General features: G+C 45.4%; 11 non-coding genes across 11 annotated transcripts; all 11 read left to right on the top strand.

The window, feature by feature from the left end:
• Positions 1–779: 779 nt before the first annotated feature.
• On the top strand, positions 780–867 carry trnay-gua. Its single transcript is given in 2 exon segments — positions 780–816; positions 832–867. It is a non-coding gene; the product is annotated as a tRNA-Tyr (tRNA).
• Positions 868–2,041: 1,174 nt separating this feature from the next.
• On the top strand, positions 2,042–2,129 carry trnay-gua. Its single transcript is given in 2 exon segments — positions 2,042–2,078; positions 2,094–2,129. It is a non-coding gene; the product is annotated as a tRNA-Tyr (tRNA).
• Positions 2,130–3,304: 1,175 nt separating this feature from the next.
• Positions 3,305–3,392, top strand: trnay-gua. The gene is given in 2 exon segments: positions 3,305–3,341; positions 3,357–3,392. It is a non-coding gene; the product is annotated as a tRNA-Tyr (tRNA).
• Positions 3,393–4,566: 1,174 nt separating this feature from the next.
• On the top strand, positions 4,567–4,654 carry trnay-gua. Its single transcript is given in 2 exon segments — positions 4,567–4,603; positions 4,619–4,654. It is a non-coding gene; the product is annotated as a tRNA-Tyr (tRNA).
• A 1,174-nt stretch (positions 4,655–5,828) lies between these two features.
• trnay-gua lies at positions 5,829–5,916 on the top strand. Its single transcript is given in 2 exon segments — positions 5,829–5,865; positions 5,881–5,916. It is a non-coding gene; the product is annotated as a tRNA-Tyr (tRNA).
• Positions 5,917–7,089: 1,173 nt separating this feature from the next.
• Positions 7,090–7,177, top strand: trnay-gua. The gene is given in 2 exon segments: positions 7,090–7,126; positions 7,142–7,177. It is a non-coding gene; the product is annotated as a tRNA-Tyr (tRNA).
• A 1,169-nt stretch (positions 7,178–8,346) lies between these two features.
• On the top strand, positions 8,347–8,434 carry trnay-gua. The gene is given in 2 exon segments: positions 8,347–8,383; positions 8,399–8,434. It is a non-coding gene; the product is annotated as a tRNA-Tyr (tRNA).
• Positions 8,435–9,605: 1,171 nt separating this feature from the next.
• trnay-gua lies at positions 9,606–9,693 on the top strand. Its single transcript is given in 2 exon segments — positions 9,606–9,642; positions 9,658–9,693. It is a non-coding gene; the product is annotated as a tRNA-Tyr (tRNA).
• A 1,174-nt stretch (positions 9,694–10,867) lies between these two features.
• trnay-gua lies at positions 10,868–10,955 on the top strand. Its single transcript is given in 2 exon segments — positions 10,868–10,904; positions 10,920–10,955. It is a non-coding gene; the product is annotated as a tRNA-Tyr (tRNA).
• Positions 10,956–12,128: 1,173 nt separating this feature from the next.
• trnay-gua lies at positions 12,129–12,216 on the top strand. The gene is given in 2 exon segments: positions 12,129–12,165; positions 12,181–12,216. It is a non-coding gene; the product is annotated as a tRNA-Tyr (tRNA).
• A 1,174-nt stretch (positions 12,217–13,390) lies between these two features.
• On the top strand, positions 13,391–13,478 carry trnay-gua. The gene is given in 2 exon segments: positions 13,391–13,427; positions 13,443–13,478. It is a non-coding gene; the product is annotated as a tRNA-Tyr (tRNA).
• Positions 13,479–14,605: the final 1,127 nt, after the last annotated feature.

Genomic DNA, 14,605 nt, shown 5'->3' with positions numbered 1-14,605 from the left:
AGATGAAGCTCACCCGTTGCTTTGTGGACTTGCTGATGGAGGAAACCATCTACTGTATTTGGGCAGCAGGCTGACACTAGCAGGCCTTCCCTGCTGATCTCCGAGCCACTTGGAGACAGGTGTGCAGCGTATCCGGTGAAGCAAGTCGATGTGCGTTGTGCCATGACGCAGGGGACGACTTCAACTTCTAGAACGTGCGTTTTATTGCAAGAGGCAGTCCATTAATCTATTCCTATTACTAGTCAAGCTCAGCTCATCTTTCGGCCAGATCACACAGCTCCAGGTTTATCATGTGCTTTTGCACACAAATTGGAGGGAGATTAAAATTTACAGACAGTTGCAACTTTGAAGTTTACTTAATATTAGCAAGCGTCAAAGATGCAAAGCCGATGCGAGGAAATAAATTATATCTGTGCATGATTACCCCGATCGCTGATGTTCAATGAATGTCTTTGAAATTGAAATCCAGACATTTAGCTGACATGTGAGGGCATCTCCTGAATGGCCTTCCAGACAAAGTGAGCAAATGGGTGCATTTGCATGGTGCGCCAAGGCAGAATTGAGTGTTTGTGTGAAATTGCAAGGCCAGGAGGAGGAAAAGCTTTGATGTGCAGTTTGCATTGTGAAACCTTTCATTGAATGTAGCACAGGCTGGTGCTATGGAGATCTGTTAATGGCTCAAAGTGTCGCAGAGCTGCAACATGCAGAGTTAGATGAAGCATCAGACCGCTCATGGCACGTGGGAAATAATCAGAAAAGAACACCTGTACATGGCCTCTCCTTCGATAGCTCAGCTGGTAGAGCGGAGGACTGTAGATGATTAAAACTGACATCCTTAGGTCGCTGGTTCAATTCCGGCTCGAAGGAAGCCCCCTTCCATTTTACACAAAAAACCATACCAACCACAACTAAACACATCACACCCATTCACACTTTTCTCATTACGTTACTCCTTCGCAAATTCATCTGCAGATGCAGTAGCTCTTCTTTTCATTTTTCAAAACACCCACTACCTGCTTCTTTTGATTCTCTTCCGCACTTGCTGGCCACCAGCGCATTCCTTTCACTGCAATGCATCCAAACACCCTGCACACAATTCAAAGTACAAGTTGTCTTCTGTCAGTCGGACACCCCTCCTCACTGTCCCTGCACAGTCATCTCACCAGCAACTTTCTCATTCAATTCAGCTCGTTTCCAATTCAATTCATATCATTGGACACTTGTCAGCTTCTGTCATCGTCCTAATTGAAATCCTTTCAGATGAAGCTCACCCGTTGCTTTGTGGACTTGCTGATGGAGGAAACCATCTACTGTATTTGGGCAGCAGGCTGACACTAGCAGGCCTTCCTTGCTGATCTCCGAGCCACTTGGAGACAGGTGTGCAGCGTATCCGGTGAAGCAAGTCGATGTGCGTTGTGCCATGACGCAGGGGACGACTTCAACTTCTAGAACGTGCGTTTTATTGCGAGAGGCAGTCCATTAATCTATTCCTATTACTAGTCAAGCTCAGCTCATCTTTCGGCCACATCACACAGCTCCAGGTTTATCATGTGCTTTTGCACACAAATTGGAGGGAGATTAAAATTTACAGACAGTTGCAACTTTGAAGTTTACTTAATATTAGCAAGCGTCAAAAATGCAAAGCCGATGCGAGGAAATAAATTATATCTGTGCATGATTACCCTCGATCGCTGATGTTCAATGAATGTCTTTGAAATTGAAATCCAGACATTTAGCTACTGACATGTGAGGGCATCTCCTGAATGGCCTTCCAGACAAAGTGAGCAAATGGGTGCATTTGCATGGTGCGCCAAGGCAGAATTGAGTGTTTGTGTGAAATTGCAAGGCCAGGAGGAGGAAAAGCTTTGATGTGCAGTTTGCATTGTGAAACCTTTCATTGAATGTAGCACAGGCTGGTGCTATGGAGATCTGTTAATGGCTCAAAGTGTCGCAGAGCTGCAACATGCAGTGTTAGATGAAGCATCAGACCGCTCATGGCACGTGGGAAATAATCAGAAAAGAACACCTGTACATGGCCTCTCCTTCGATAGCTCAGCTGGTAGAGCGGAGGACTGTAGATGATTAAAACTGACATCCTTAGGTCGCTGGTTCAATTCCGGCTCGAAGGAAGCCCCCTTCCATTTTACACAAAAAACCATACCAACCACAACTAAACACATCACACCCATTCACACTTTTCTCATTACGTTACTCCTTCGCAAATTCATCTGCAGATGCAGTAGCTCTTCTTTTCATTTTTCAAAACACCCACTACCTGCTTCTTTTGATTCTCTTCCGCACTTGCTGGCCACCAGCGCATTCCTTTCACTGCAATGCATCCAAACACCCTGCACACAATTCAAAGTACAAGTTGTCTTCTGTCAGTCGGACACCCCGCCTCACTGTCCCTGCACAGTCATCTCACCAGCAACTTTCTCATTCAATTCAGCTCGTTTCCAATTCAATCCATATCATTGGACACTTGTCAGCTTCTGTCATCGTCCTAATTGAAATCCCTTCAGATGAAGCTCACCCGTTGCTTTGAGGACTTGCTGATGGAGGAAACCATCTACTGTATTTGGGCAGCAGGCTGACACTAGCAGGCCTTCCCTGCTGATCTCCGAGCCACTTGGAGACAGGTGTGCAGCGTATCCGGTGAAGCAAGTCGATGTGCAGTTGTGCCATGACGCAGGGGACGACTTCAACTTCTAGAACGTGCGTTTTATTGCGAGAGGCAGTCCATTAATCTATTCCTATTACTAGTCAAGCTCAGCTCATCTTTCGGCCACATCACACAGCTCCAGGTTTATCATGTGCTTTTGCACACAAATTGGAGGGAGATTAAAATTTACAGACAGTTGCAACTTTGAAGTTTACTTAATATTAACAAGAGTCAAAGATGCAAAGCCGATGCGAGGAAATAAATTATATCTGTGCATGATTACCCTCGATCGCTGATGTTCAATGAATGTCTTTGAAATTGAAATCCAGACATTTAGCTACTGACATGTGAGGGCATCTCCTGAATGGCCTTCCAGACAAAGTGAGCAAATGGGTGCATTTGCATGGTGCGCCAAGGCAGAATTGAGTGTTTGTGTGAAATTGCAAGGCCAGGAGGAGGAAAAGCTTTGATGTGCAGTTTGCATTGTGAAACCTTTCATTGAATGTAGCACAGGCTGGTGCTATGGAGATCTGTTAATGGCTCAAAGTGTCGCAGAGCTGCAACATGCAGTGTTAGATGAAGCATCAGACCGCTCATGGCACGTGGGAAATAATCAGAAAAGAACACCTGTACATGGCCTCTCCTTCGATAGCTCAGCTGGTAGAGCGGAGGACTGTAGATGATTAAAACTGACATCCTTAGGTCGCTGGTTCAATTCCGGCTCGAAGGAAGCCCCCTTCCATTTTACACAAAAAACCATACCAACCACAACTAAACACATCACACCCATTCACACTTTTCTCATTACGTTACTCCTTCGCAAATTCAGCTGCAGATGCAGTAGCTCTTCTTTTCATTTTTCAAAACACCCACTACCTGCTTCTTTTGATTCTCTTCCGCACTTGCTGGCCACCAGCGCATTCCTTTCACTGCAATGCATCCAAACACCCTGCACACAATTCAAAGTACAAGTTGTCTTCTGTCAGTCGGACACCCCTCCTCACTGTCCCTGCACAGTCATCTCACCAGCAACTTTCTCATTCAATTCAGCTCGTTTCCAATTCAATCCATATCATTGGACACTTGTCAGCTTCTGTCATCGTCCTAATTGAAATCCTTTCAGATGAAGCTCACCCGTTGCTTTGTGGACTTGCTGATGGAGGAAACCATCTACTGTATTTGGACAGCAGGCTGACACTAGCAGGCCTCCCTTGCTGATCTCCGAGCCACTTGGAGACAGGTGTGCAGCGTATCCGGTGAAGCAAGTCGATGTGCATTGTGCCATGACGCAGGGGACGACTTCAACTTCTAGAACGTGCGTTTTATTGCGAGAGGCAGTCCATTAATCTATTCCTATTACTAGTCAAGCTCAGCTCATCTTTCGGCCAGATCACACAGCTCCAGGTTTATCATGTGCTTTTGCACACAAATTGGAGGGAGATTAAAATTTACAGACAGTTGCAACTTTGAAGTTTACTTAATATTAGCAAGCGTCAAAGATGCAAAGCCGATGCGAGGAAATAAATTATATCTGTGCATGATTCCCTCGATCGCTGATGTTCAATGAATGTCTTTGAAATTGAAATCCAGACATTTAGCTAACTGACATGTGAGGGCATCTCCTGAATGGCCTTCCAGACAAAGTGAGCAAATGGATGCATTTGCATGGTGCGCCAAGGCAGAATTGAGTGTTTGTGTGAAATTGCAAGGTCAGGAGGAGGAAAAGCTTTGATGTGCAGTTTGCATTGTGAAACCTTTCATTGAATGTAGCACAGGCTGGTGCTATGGAGATCTGTTAATGGCTCAAAGTGTCGCAGAGCTGCAACATGCAGTGTTAGATGAAGCATCAGACCGCTCATGGCACGTGGGAAATAATCAGAAAAGAACACCTGTACATGGCCTCTCCTTCGATAGCTCAGCTGGTAGAGCGGAGGACTGTAGATGATTAAAACTGACATCCTTAGGTCGCTGGTTCAATTCCGGCTCGAAGGAAGCCCCCTTCCATTTTACACAAAAAACCATACCAACCACAACTAAACACATCACACCCATTCACACTTTTCTCATTACGTTACTCCTTCGCAAATTCATCTGCAGATGCAGTAGCTCTTCTTTTCATTTTTCAAAACACCCACTACCTGCTTCTTTTGATTCTCTTCCGCACTTGCTGGCCACCAGCGCATTCCTTTCACTGCAATGCATCCAAACACCCTGCACACAATTCAAAGTACAAGTTGTCTTCTGTCAGTCGGACACCCCTCCTCACTGTCCCTGCACAGTCATCTCACCAGCAACTTTCTCATTCAATTCAGCTCGTTTCCAATTCAATCCATATCATTGGACACTTGTCAGCTTCTGTCATCGTCCTAATTGAAATCCTTTCAGATGAAGCTCACCCGTTGCTTTGTGGACTTGCTGATGGAGGAAACCATCTACTGTATTTGGGCAGCAGGCTGACACTAGCAGGCCTTCCTTGCTGATCTCCGAGCCACTTGGAGACAGGTGTGCAGCGTATCCGGTGAAGCAAGTCGATGTGCGTTGTGCCATGACGCAGGGGACGACTTCAACTTCTAGAACGTGCGTTTTATTGCGAGAGGCAGTCCATTAATCTATTCCTATTACTAGTCAAGCTCAGCTCATCTTTCGGCCAGATCACACAGCTCCAGGTTTATCATGTGCTTTTGCACACAAATTGGAGGGAGATTAAAATTTACAGACAGTTGCAACTTTGAAGTTTACTTAATATTAGCAAGCGTCAAAAATGCAAAGCCGATGCGAGGAAATAAATTATATCTGTGCATGATTACCCTCGATCGCTGATGTTCAATGAATGTCTTTGAAATTGAAATCCAGACATTTAGCTACTGACATGTGAGGGCATCTCCTGAATGGCCTTCCAGACAAAGTGAGCAAATGGGTGCATTTGCATGGTGCGCCAAGGCAGAATTGAGTGTTTGTGTGAAATTGCAAGGCCAGGAGGAGGAAAAGCTTTGATGTGCAGTTTGCATTGTGAAACCTTTCATTGAATGTAGCACAGGCTGGTGCTATGGAGATCTGTTAATGGCTCAAAGTGTCGCAGAGCTGCAACATGCAGTGTTAGATGAAGCATCAGACCGCTCATGGCACGTGGGAAATAATCAGAAAAGAACACCTGTACATGGCCTCTCCTTCGATAGCTCAGCTGGTAGAGCGGAGGACTGTAGATGATTAAAACTGACATCCTTAGGTCGCTGGTTCAATTCCGGCTCGAAGGAAGCCCCCTTCCATTTTACACAAAAAACCATACCAACCACAACTAAACACATCACACCCATTCACACTTTTCTCATTACGTTACTCCTTCGCAAATTCATCTGCAGATGCAGTAGCTCTTCTTTTCATTTTTCAAAACACCCACTACCTGCTTCTTTTGATTCTCTTCCGCACTTGCTGGCCACCAGCGCATTCCTTTCACTGCAATGCATCCAAACACCCTGCACACAATTCAAAGTACAAGTTGTCTTCTGTCAGTCGGACACCCCGCCTCACTGTCCCTGCACAGTCATCTCACCAGCAACTTTCTCATTCAATTCAGCTCGTTTCCAATTCAATCCATATCATTGGACACTTGTCAGCTTCTGTCATCGTCCTAATTGAAATCCTTCAGATGAAGCTCACCCGTTGCTTTGTGGACTTGCTGATGGAGGAAACCATCTACTGTATTTGGACAGCAGGCTGACACTAGCAGGCCTTCCCTGCTGATCTCCGAGCCACTTGGAGACAGGTGTGCAGCGTATCCGGTGAAGCAAGTCGATGTGCGTTGTGCCATGACGCAGGGGACGACTTCAACTTCTAGAACGTGCGTTTTATTGCAAGAGGCAGTCCATTAATCTATTCCTATTACTAGTCAAGCTCAGCTCATCTTTCGGCCAGATCACACAGCTCCAGGTTTATCATGTGCTTTTGCACACAAATTGGAGGGAGATTAAAATTTACAGACAGTTGCAACTTTGAAGTTTACTTAATATTAACAAGCGTCAAAGATGCAAAGCCGATGCGAGGAAATAAATTATATCTGTGCATGATTACCCTCGATCGCTGATGTTCAATGAATGTCTTTGAAATTGAAATCCAGACATTTAGCTACTGACATGTGAGGGCATCTCCTGAATGGCCTTCCAGACAAAGTGAGCAAATGGGTGCATTTGCATGGTGCGCCAAGGCAGAATTGAGTGTTTGTGTGAAATTGCAAGGCCAGGAGGAGGAAAAGCTTTGATGTGCAGTTTGCATTGTGAAACCTTTCATTGAATGTAGCACAGGCTGGTGCTATGGAGATCTGTTAATGGCTCAAAGTGTCGCAGAGCTGCAACATGCAGTGTTAGATGAAGCATCAGACCGCTCATGGCACGTGGGAAATAATCAGAAAAGAACACCTGTACATGGCCTCTCCTTCGATAGCTCAGCTGGTAGAGCGGAGGACTGTAGATGATTAAAACTGACATCCTTAGGTCGCTGGTTCAATTCCGGCTCGAAGGAAGCCCCCTTCCATTTTACACAAAAAACCATACCAACCACAACTAACCACATCACACCCATTCACACTTTTCTCATTACGTTACTCCTTCGCAAATTCATCTGCAGATGCAGTAGCTCTTCTTTTCATTTTTCAAAACACCCACTACCTGCTTCTTTTGATTCTCTTCCGCACTTGCTGGCCACCAGCGCATTCCTTTCACTGCAATGCATCCAAACACCCTGCACACAATTCAAAGTACAAGTTGTCTTCTGTCAGTCGGACACCCCTCCTCACTGTCCCTGCACAGTCATCTCACCAGCAACTTTCTCATTCAATTCAGCTCGTTTCCAATTCAATCCATATCATTGGACACTTGTCAGCTTCTGTCATCGTCCTAATTGAAATCCTTCAGATGAAGCTCACCCGTTGCTTTGTGGACTTGCTGATGGAGGAAACCATCTACTGTATTTGGGCAGCAGGCTGACACTAGCAGGCCTTCCTTGCTGATCTCCGAGCCACTTGGAGACAGGTGTGCAGCGTATCCGGTGAAGCAAGTCGATGTGCATTGTGCCATGACGCAGGGGACGACTTCAACTTCTAGAACGTGCGTTTTATTGCGAGAGGCAGTCCATTAATCTATTCCTATTACTAGTCAAGCTCAGCTCATCTTTCGGCCAGATCACACAGCTCCAGGTTTGTCATGTGCTTTTGCACACAAATTGGAGGGAGATTAAAATTTACAGACAGTTGCAACTTTGAAGTTTACTTAATATTAGCAAGCGTCAAAGATGCAAAGCCGATGCGAGGAAATAAATTATATCTGTGCATGATTACCCCGATCGCTGATGTTCAATGAATGTCTTTGAAATTGAAATCCAGACATTTAGCTGACATGTGAGGGCATCTCCTGAATGGCCTTCCAGACAAAGTGAGCAAATGGGTGCATTTGCATGGTGCGCCAAGGCAGAATTGAGTGTTTGTGTGAAATTGCAAGGCCAGGAGGAGGAAAAGCTTTGATGTGCAGTTTGCATTGTGAAACCTTTCATTGAATGTAGCACAGGCTGGTGCTATGGAGATCTGTTAATGGCTCAAAGTGTCGCAGAGCTGCAACATGCAGTGTTAGATGAAGCATCAGACCGCTCATGGCACGTGGGAAATAATCAGAAAAGAACACCTGTACATGGCCTCTCCTTCGATAGCTCAGCTGGTAGAGCGGAGGACTGTAGATGATTAAAACTGACATCCTTAGGTCGCTGGTTCAATTCCGGCTCGAAGGAAGCCCCCTTCCATTTTACACAAAAAACCATACCAACCACAACTAACCACATCACACCCATTCACACTTTTCTCATTACGTTACTCCTTCGCAAATTCATCTGCAGATGCAGTAGCTCTTCTTTTCATTTTTCAAAACACCCACTACCTGCTTCTTTTGATTCTCTTCCGCACTTGCTGGCCACCAGCGCATTCCTTTCACTGCAATGCATCCAAACACCCTGCACACAATTCAAAGTACAAGTTGTCTTCTGTCAGTCGGACACCCCGCCTCACTGTCCCTGCACAGTCATCTCACCAGCAACTTTCTCATTCAATTCAGCTCGTTTCCAATTCAATCCATATCATTGGACACTTGTCAGCTTCTGTCATCGTCCTAATTGAAATCCTTTCAGATGAAGCTCACCCGTTGCTTTGTGGACTTGCTGATGGAGGAAACCATCTACTGTATTTGGGCAGCAGGCTGACACTAGCAGGCCTTCCTTGCTGATCTCCGAGCCACTTGGAGACAGGTGTGCAGCGTATCCGGTGAAGCAAGTCGATGTGCATTGTGCCATGACGCAGGGGACGACTTCAACTTCTAGAACGTGCGTTTTATTGCAAGAGGCAGTCCATTAATCTATTCCTATTACTAGTCAAGCTCAGCTCATCTTTCGGCCAGATCACACAGCTCCAGGTTTATCATGTGCTTTTGCACACAAATTGGAGGGAGATTAAAATTTACAGACAGTTGCAACTTTGAAGTTTACTTAATATTAACAAGCGTCAAAGATGCAAAGCCGATGCGAGGAAATAAATTATATCTGTGCATGATTACCCTCGATCGCTGATGTTCAATGAATGTCTTTGAAATTGAAATCCAGACATTTAGCTGACATGTGCGGGCATCTCCTGAATGGCCTTCCAGACAAAGTGAGCAAATGGGTGCATTTGCATGGTGCGCCAAGGCAGAATTGAGTGTTTGTGTGAAATTGCAAGGCCAGGAGGAGGAAAAGCTTTGATGTGCAGTTTGCATTGTGAAACCTTTCATTGAATGTAGCACAGGCTGGTGCTATGGAGATCTGTTAATGGCTCAAAGTGTCGCAGAGCTGCAACATGCAGTGTTAGATGAAGCATCAGACCGCTCATGGCACGTGGGAAATAATCAGAAAAGAACACCTGTACATGGCCTCTCCTTCGATAGCTCAGCTGGTAGAGCGGAGGACTGTAGATGATTAAAACTGACATCCTTAGGTCGCTGGTTCAATTCCGGCTCGAAGGAAGTCCCCTTCCATTTTTCACAAAAAACCATACCAACCACAACTAAACACATCACACCCATTCACACTTTTCTCATTACGTTACTCCTTCACAAATTCATCTGCAGATGCAGTAGCTCTTCTTTTCATTTTTCAAAACACCCACTACCTGCTTCTTTTGATTCTCTTCCGCACTTGCTGGCCACCAGCGCATTCCTTTCACTGCAATGCATCCAAACACCCTGCACACAATTCAAAGTACAAGTTGTCTTCTGTCAGTCGGACACCCCTCCTCACTGTCCCTGCACAGTCATCTCACCAGCAACTTTCTCATTCAATTCAGCTCGTTTCCAATTCAATCCATATCATTGGACACTTGTCAGCTTCTGTCATCGTCCTAATTGAAATCCTTTCAGATGAAGCTCACCCGTTGCTTTGTGGACTTGCTGATGGAGGAAACCATCTACTGTATTTGGGCAGCAGGCTGACACTAGCAGGCCTTCCTTGCTGATCTCCGAGCCACTTGGAGACAGGTGTGCAGCGTATCCGGTGAAGCAAGTCGATGTGCATTGTGCCATGACGCAGGGGACGACTTCAACTTCTAGAACGTGCGTTTTATTGCGAGAGGCAGTCCATTAATCTATTCCTATTACTAGTCAAGCTCAGCTCATCTTTCGGCCAGATCACACAGCTCCAGGTTTGTCATGTGCTGTTGCACACAAATTGGAGGGAGATTAAAATTTACAGACAGTTGCAACTTTGAAGATTACTTAATATTAGCAAGCGTCAAAGATGCAAAGCCGATGCGAGGAAAGAAATTATATCTGTGCATGATTACCCCAATCGCTGATGTTCAATGAATGCCTTTGAAATTGAAATCCAGACATTTAGCTAACTGACATGTGACGGCATCTCCTGAATGGCCTTCCAGACAAAGTGAGCAAATGGGTGCATTTGCATGGTGCGCCAAGGCAGAATTGAGTGTTTGTGTGAAATTGCAAGGCCAGGAGGAGGAAAAGCTTTGATGTGCAGTTTGCATTGTGAAACCTTTCATTGAATGTAGCACAGGCTGGTGCTATGGAGATCTGTTAATGGCTCAAAGTGTCGCAGAGCTGCAACATGCAGTGTTAGATGAAGCATCAGACTGCTCATGGCACGTGGGAAATAATCAGAAAAGAACACCTGTACATGGCCTCTCCTTCGATAGCTCAGCTGGTAGAGCGGAGGACTGTAGATGATTAAAACTGACATCCTTAGGTCGCTGGTTCAATTCCGGCTCGAAGGAAGCCCCCTTCCATTTTACACAAAAAACCATACCAACCACAACTAAACACATCACACCCATTCACACTTTTCTCATTACGTTACTCCTTCGCAAATTCATCTGCAGATGCAGTAGCTCTTCTTTTCATTTTTCAAAACACCCACTACCTGCTTCTTTTGATTCTCTTCCGCACTTGCTGGCCACCAGCGCATTCCTTTCACTGCAATGCATCCAAACACCCTGCACACAATTCAAAGTACAAGTTGTCTTCTGTCAGTCGGACACCCCTCCTCACTGTCCCTGCACAGTCATCTCACCAGCAACTTTCTCATTCAATTCAGCTCGTTTCCAATTCAATCCATATCATTGGACACTTGTCAGCTTCTGTCATCGTCCTAATTGAAATCCTTTCAGATGAAGCTCACCCGTTGCTTTGTGGACTTGCTGATGGAGGAAACCATCTACTGTATTTGGGCAGCAGGCTGACACTAGCAGGCCTTCCCTGCTGATCTCCGAGCCACTTGGAGACAGGTGTGCAGCGTATCCGGTGAAGCAAGTCGATGTGCATTGTGCCATGACGCAGGGGACGACTTCAACTTCTAGAACGTGCGTTTTTTTAAAGAGGCAGTCCATTAATCTATTCCTATTACTAGTCAAGCTCAGCTCATCTTTCGGCCAGATCACACAGCTCCAGGTTTATCATGTGCTTTTGCACACAAATTGGAGGGAGATTAAAATTTACAGACAGTTGCAACTTTGAAGTTTACTTAATATTAACAAGCGTCAAAGATGCAAAGCCGATGCGAGGAAATAAATTATATCTGTGCATGATTACCCTCGATCGCTGATGTTCAATGAATGTCTTTGAAATTGAAATCCAGACATTTAGCTACTGACATGTGAGGGCATCTCCTGAATGGCCTTCCAGACAAAGTGAGCAAATGGGTGCATTTGCATGGTGCGCCAAGGCAGAATTGAGTGTTTGTGTGAAATTGCAAGGCCAGGAGGAGGAAAAGCTTTGATGTGCAGTTTGCATTGTGAAACCTTTCATTGAATGTAGCACAGGCTGGTGCTATGGAGATCTGTTAATGGCTCAAAGTGTCGCAGAGCTGCAACATGCAGTGTTAGATGAAGCATCAGACCGCTCATGGCACGTGGGAAATAATCAGAAAAGAACACCTGTACATGGCCTCTCCTTCGATAGCTCAGCTGGTAGAGCGGAGGACTGTAGATGATTAAAACTGACATCCTTAGGTCGCTGGTTCAATTCCGGCTCGAAGGAAGCCCCCTTCCATTTTACACAAAAAACCATACCAACCACAACTAACCACATCACACCCATTCACACTTTTCTCATTACGTTACTCCTTCGCAAATTCATCTGCAGATGCAGTAGCTCTTCTTTTCATTTTTCAAAACACCCACTACCTGCTTCTTTTGATTCTCTTCCGCACTTGCTGGCCACCAGCGCATTCCTTTCACTGCAATGCATCCAAACACCCTGCACACAATTCAAAGTACAAGTTGTCTTCTGTCAGTCGGACACCCCGCCTCACTGTCCCTGCACAGTCATCTCACCAGCAACTTTCTCATTCAATTCAGCTCGTTTCCAATTCAATCCATATCATTGGACACTTGTCAGCTTCTGTCATCGTCCTAATTGAAATCCTTTCAGATGAAGCTCACCCGTTGCTTTGTGGACTTGCTGATGGAGGAAACCATCTACTGTATTTGGGCAGCAGGCTGACACTAGCAGGCCTTCCCTGCTGATCTCCGAGCCACTTGGAGACAGGTGTGCAGCGTATCCGGTGAAGCAAGTCGATGTGCGTTGTGCCATGACGCAGGGGACGACTTCAACTTCTAGAACGTGCGTTTTATTGCAAGAGGCAGTCCATTAATCTATTCCTATTACTAGTCAAGCTCAGCTCATCTTTCGGCCAGATCACACAGCTCCAGGTTTATCATGTGCTTTTGCACACAAATTGGAGGGAGATTAAAATTTACAGACAGTTGCAACTTTGAAGTTTACTTAATATTAGCAAGCGTCAAAGATGCAAAGCCGATGCGAGGAAATAAATTATATCTGTGCATGATTACCCTCGATCGCTGATGTTCAATGAATGTCTTTGAAATTGAAATCCAGACATTTAGCTACTGACATGTGAGGGCATCTCCTGAATGGCCTTCCAGACAAAGTGAGCAAATGGGTGCATTTGCATGGTGCGCCAAGGCAGAATTGAGTGTTTGTGTGAAATTGCAAGGCCAGGAGGAGGAAAAGCTTTGATGTGCAGTTTGCATTGTGAAACCTTTCATTGAATGTAGCACAGGCTGGTGCTATGGAGATCTGTTAATGGCTCAAAGTGTCGCAGAGCTGCAACATGCAGAGTGAGATGAAGCATCAGACTGCTCATGGAACGTGGGAAATAATCAGAAAAGAACACCTGTACATGGCCTCTCCTTCGATAGCTCAGCTGGTAGAGCGGAGGACTGTAGATGATTAAAACTGACATCCTTAGGTCGCTGGTTCAATTCCGGCTCGAAGGAAGCCCCCTTCCATTTTACACAAAAAACCATACCAACCACAACTAAACACATCACACCCATTCACACTTTTCTCATTACGTTACTCCTTCGCAAATTCATCTGCAGATGCAGTAGCTCTTCTTTTCATTTTTCAAAACACCCACTACCTGCTTCTTTTGATTCTCTTCCGCACTTGCTGGCCACCAGCGCATTCCTTTCACTGCAATGCATCCAAACACCCTGCACACAATTCAAAGTACAAGTTGTCTTCTGTCAGTCGGACACCCCTCCTCACTGTCCCTGCACAGTCATCTCACCAGCAACTTTCTCATTCAATTCAGCTCGTTTCCAATTCAATCCATATCATTGGACACTTGTCAGCTTCTGTCATCGTCCTAATTGAAATCCCTTCAGATGAAGCTCACCCGTTGCTTTGAGGACTTGCTGATGGAGGAAACCATCTACTGTATTTGGGCAGCAGGCTGACACTAGCAGGCCTCCCTTGCTGATCTCCGAGCCACTTGGAGACAGGTGTGCAGCGTATCCGGTGAAGCAAGTCGATGTGCATTGTGCCATGACGCAGGGGACGACTTCAACTTCTAGAACGTGCGTTTTATTGCGAGAGGCAGTCCATTAATCTATTCCTATTACTAGTCAAGCTCAGCTCATCTTTCGGCCAGATCACACAGCTCCAGGTTTGTCATGTGCTGTTGCACACAAATTGGAGGGAGATTAAAATTTACAGACAGTTGCAACTTTGAAGTTTACTTAATATTAGCAAGCGTCAAGGATGCAAAGCCGATGCGAGGAAAGAAATTATATCTGTGCATGATTACCCTCGATCGCTGATGTTCAATGAATGTCTTTGAAATTGAAATCCAGACATTTAGCTGACATGTGAGGGCATCTCCTGAATGGCCTTCCAGACAAAGTGAGCAAATGGGTGCATTTGCATGGTGCGCCAAGGCAGAATTGAGTGTTTGTGTGAAATTGCAAGGCCAGGAGGAGGAAAAGCTTTGATGTGCAGTTTGCATTGTGAAACCTTTCATTGAATGTAGCACAGGCTGGTGCTATGGAGATCTGTTAATGGCTCAAAGTGTCGCAGAGCTGCAACATGCAGTGTTAGATGAAGCATCAGACCGCTCATG

This window comes from Scyliorhinus canicula, chromosome 10, assembly GCF_902713615.1.
Source record: "Scyliorhinus canicula chromosome 10, sScyCan1.1, whole genome shotgun sequence".
Lineage (NCBI taxonomy): Eukaryota > Metazoa > Chordata > Chondrichthyes > Carcharhiniformes > Scyliorhinidae > Scyliorhinus > Scyliorhinus canicula.
This window is presented reverse-complemented; position numbering and strand designations above follow the sequence as displayed.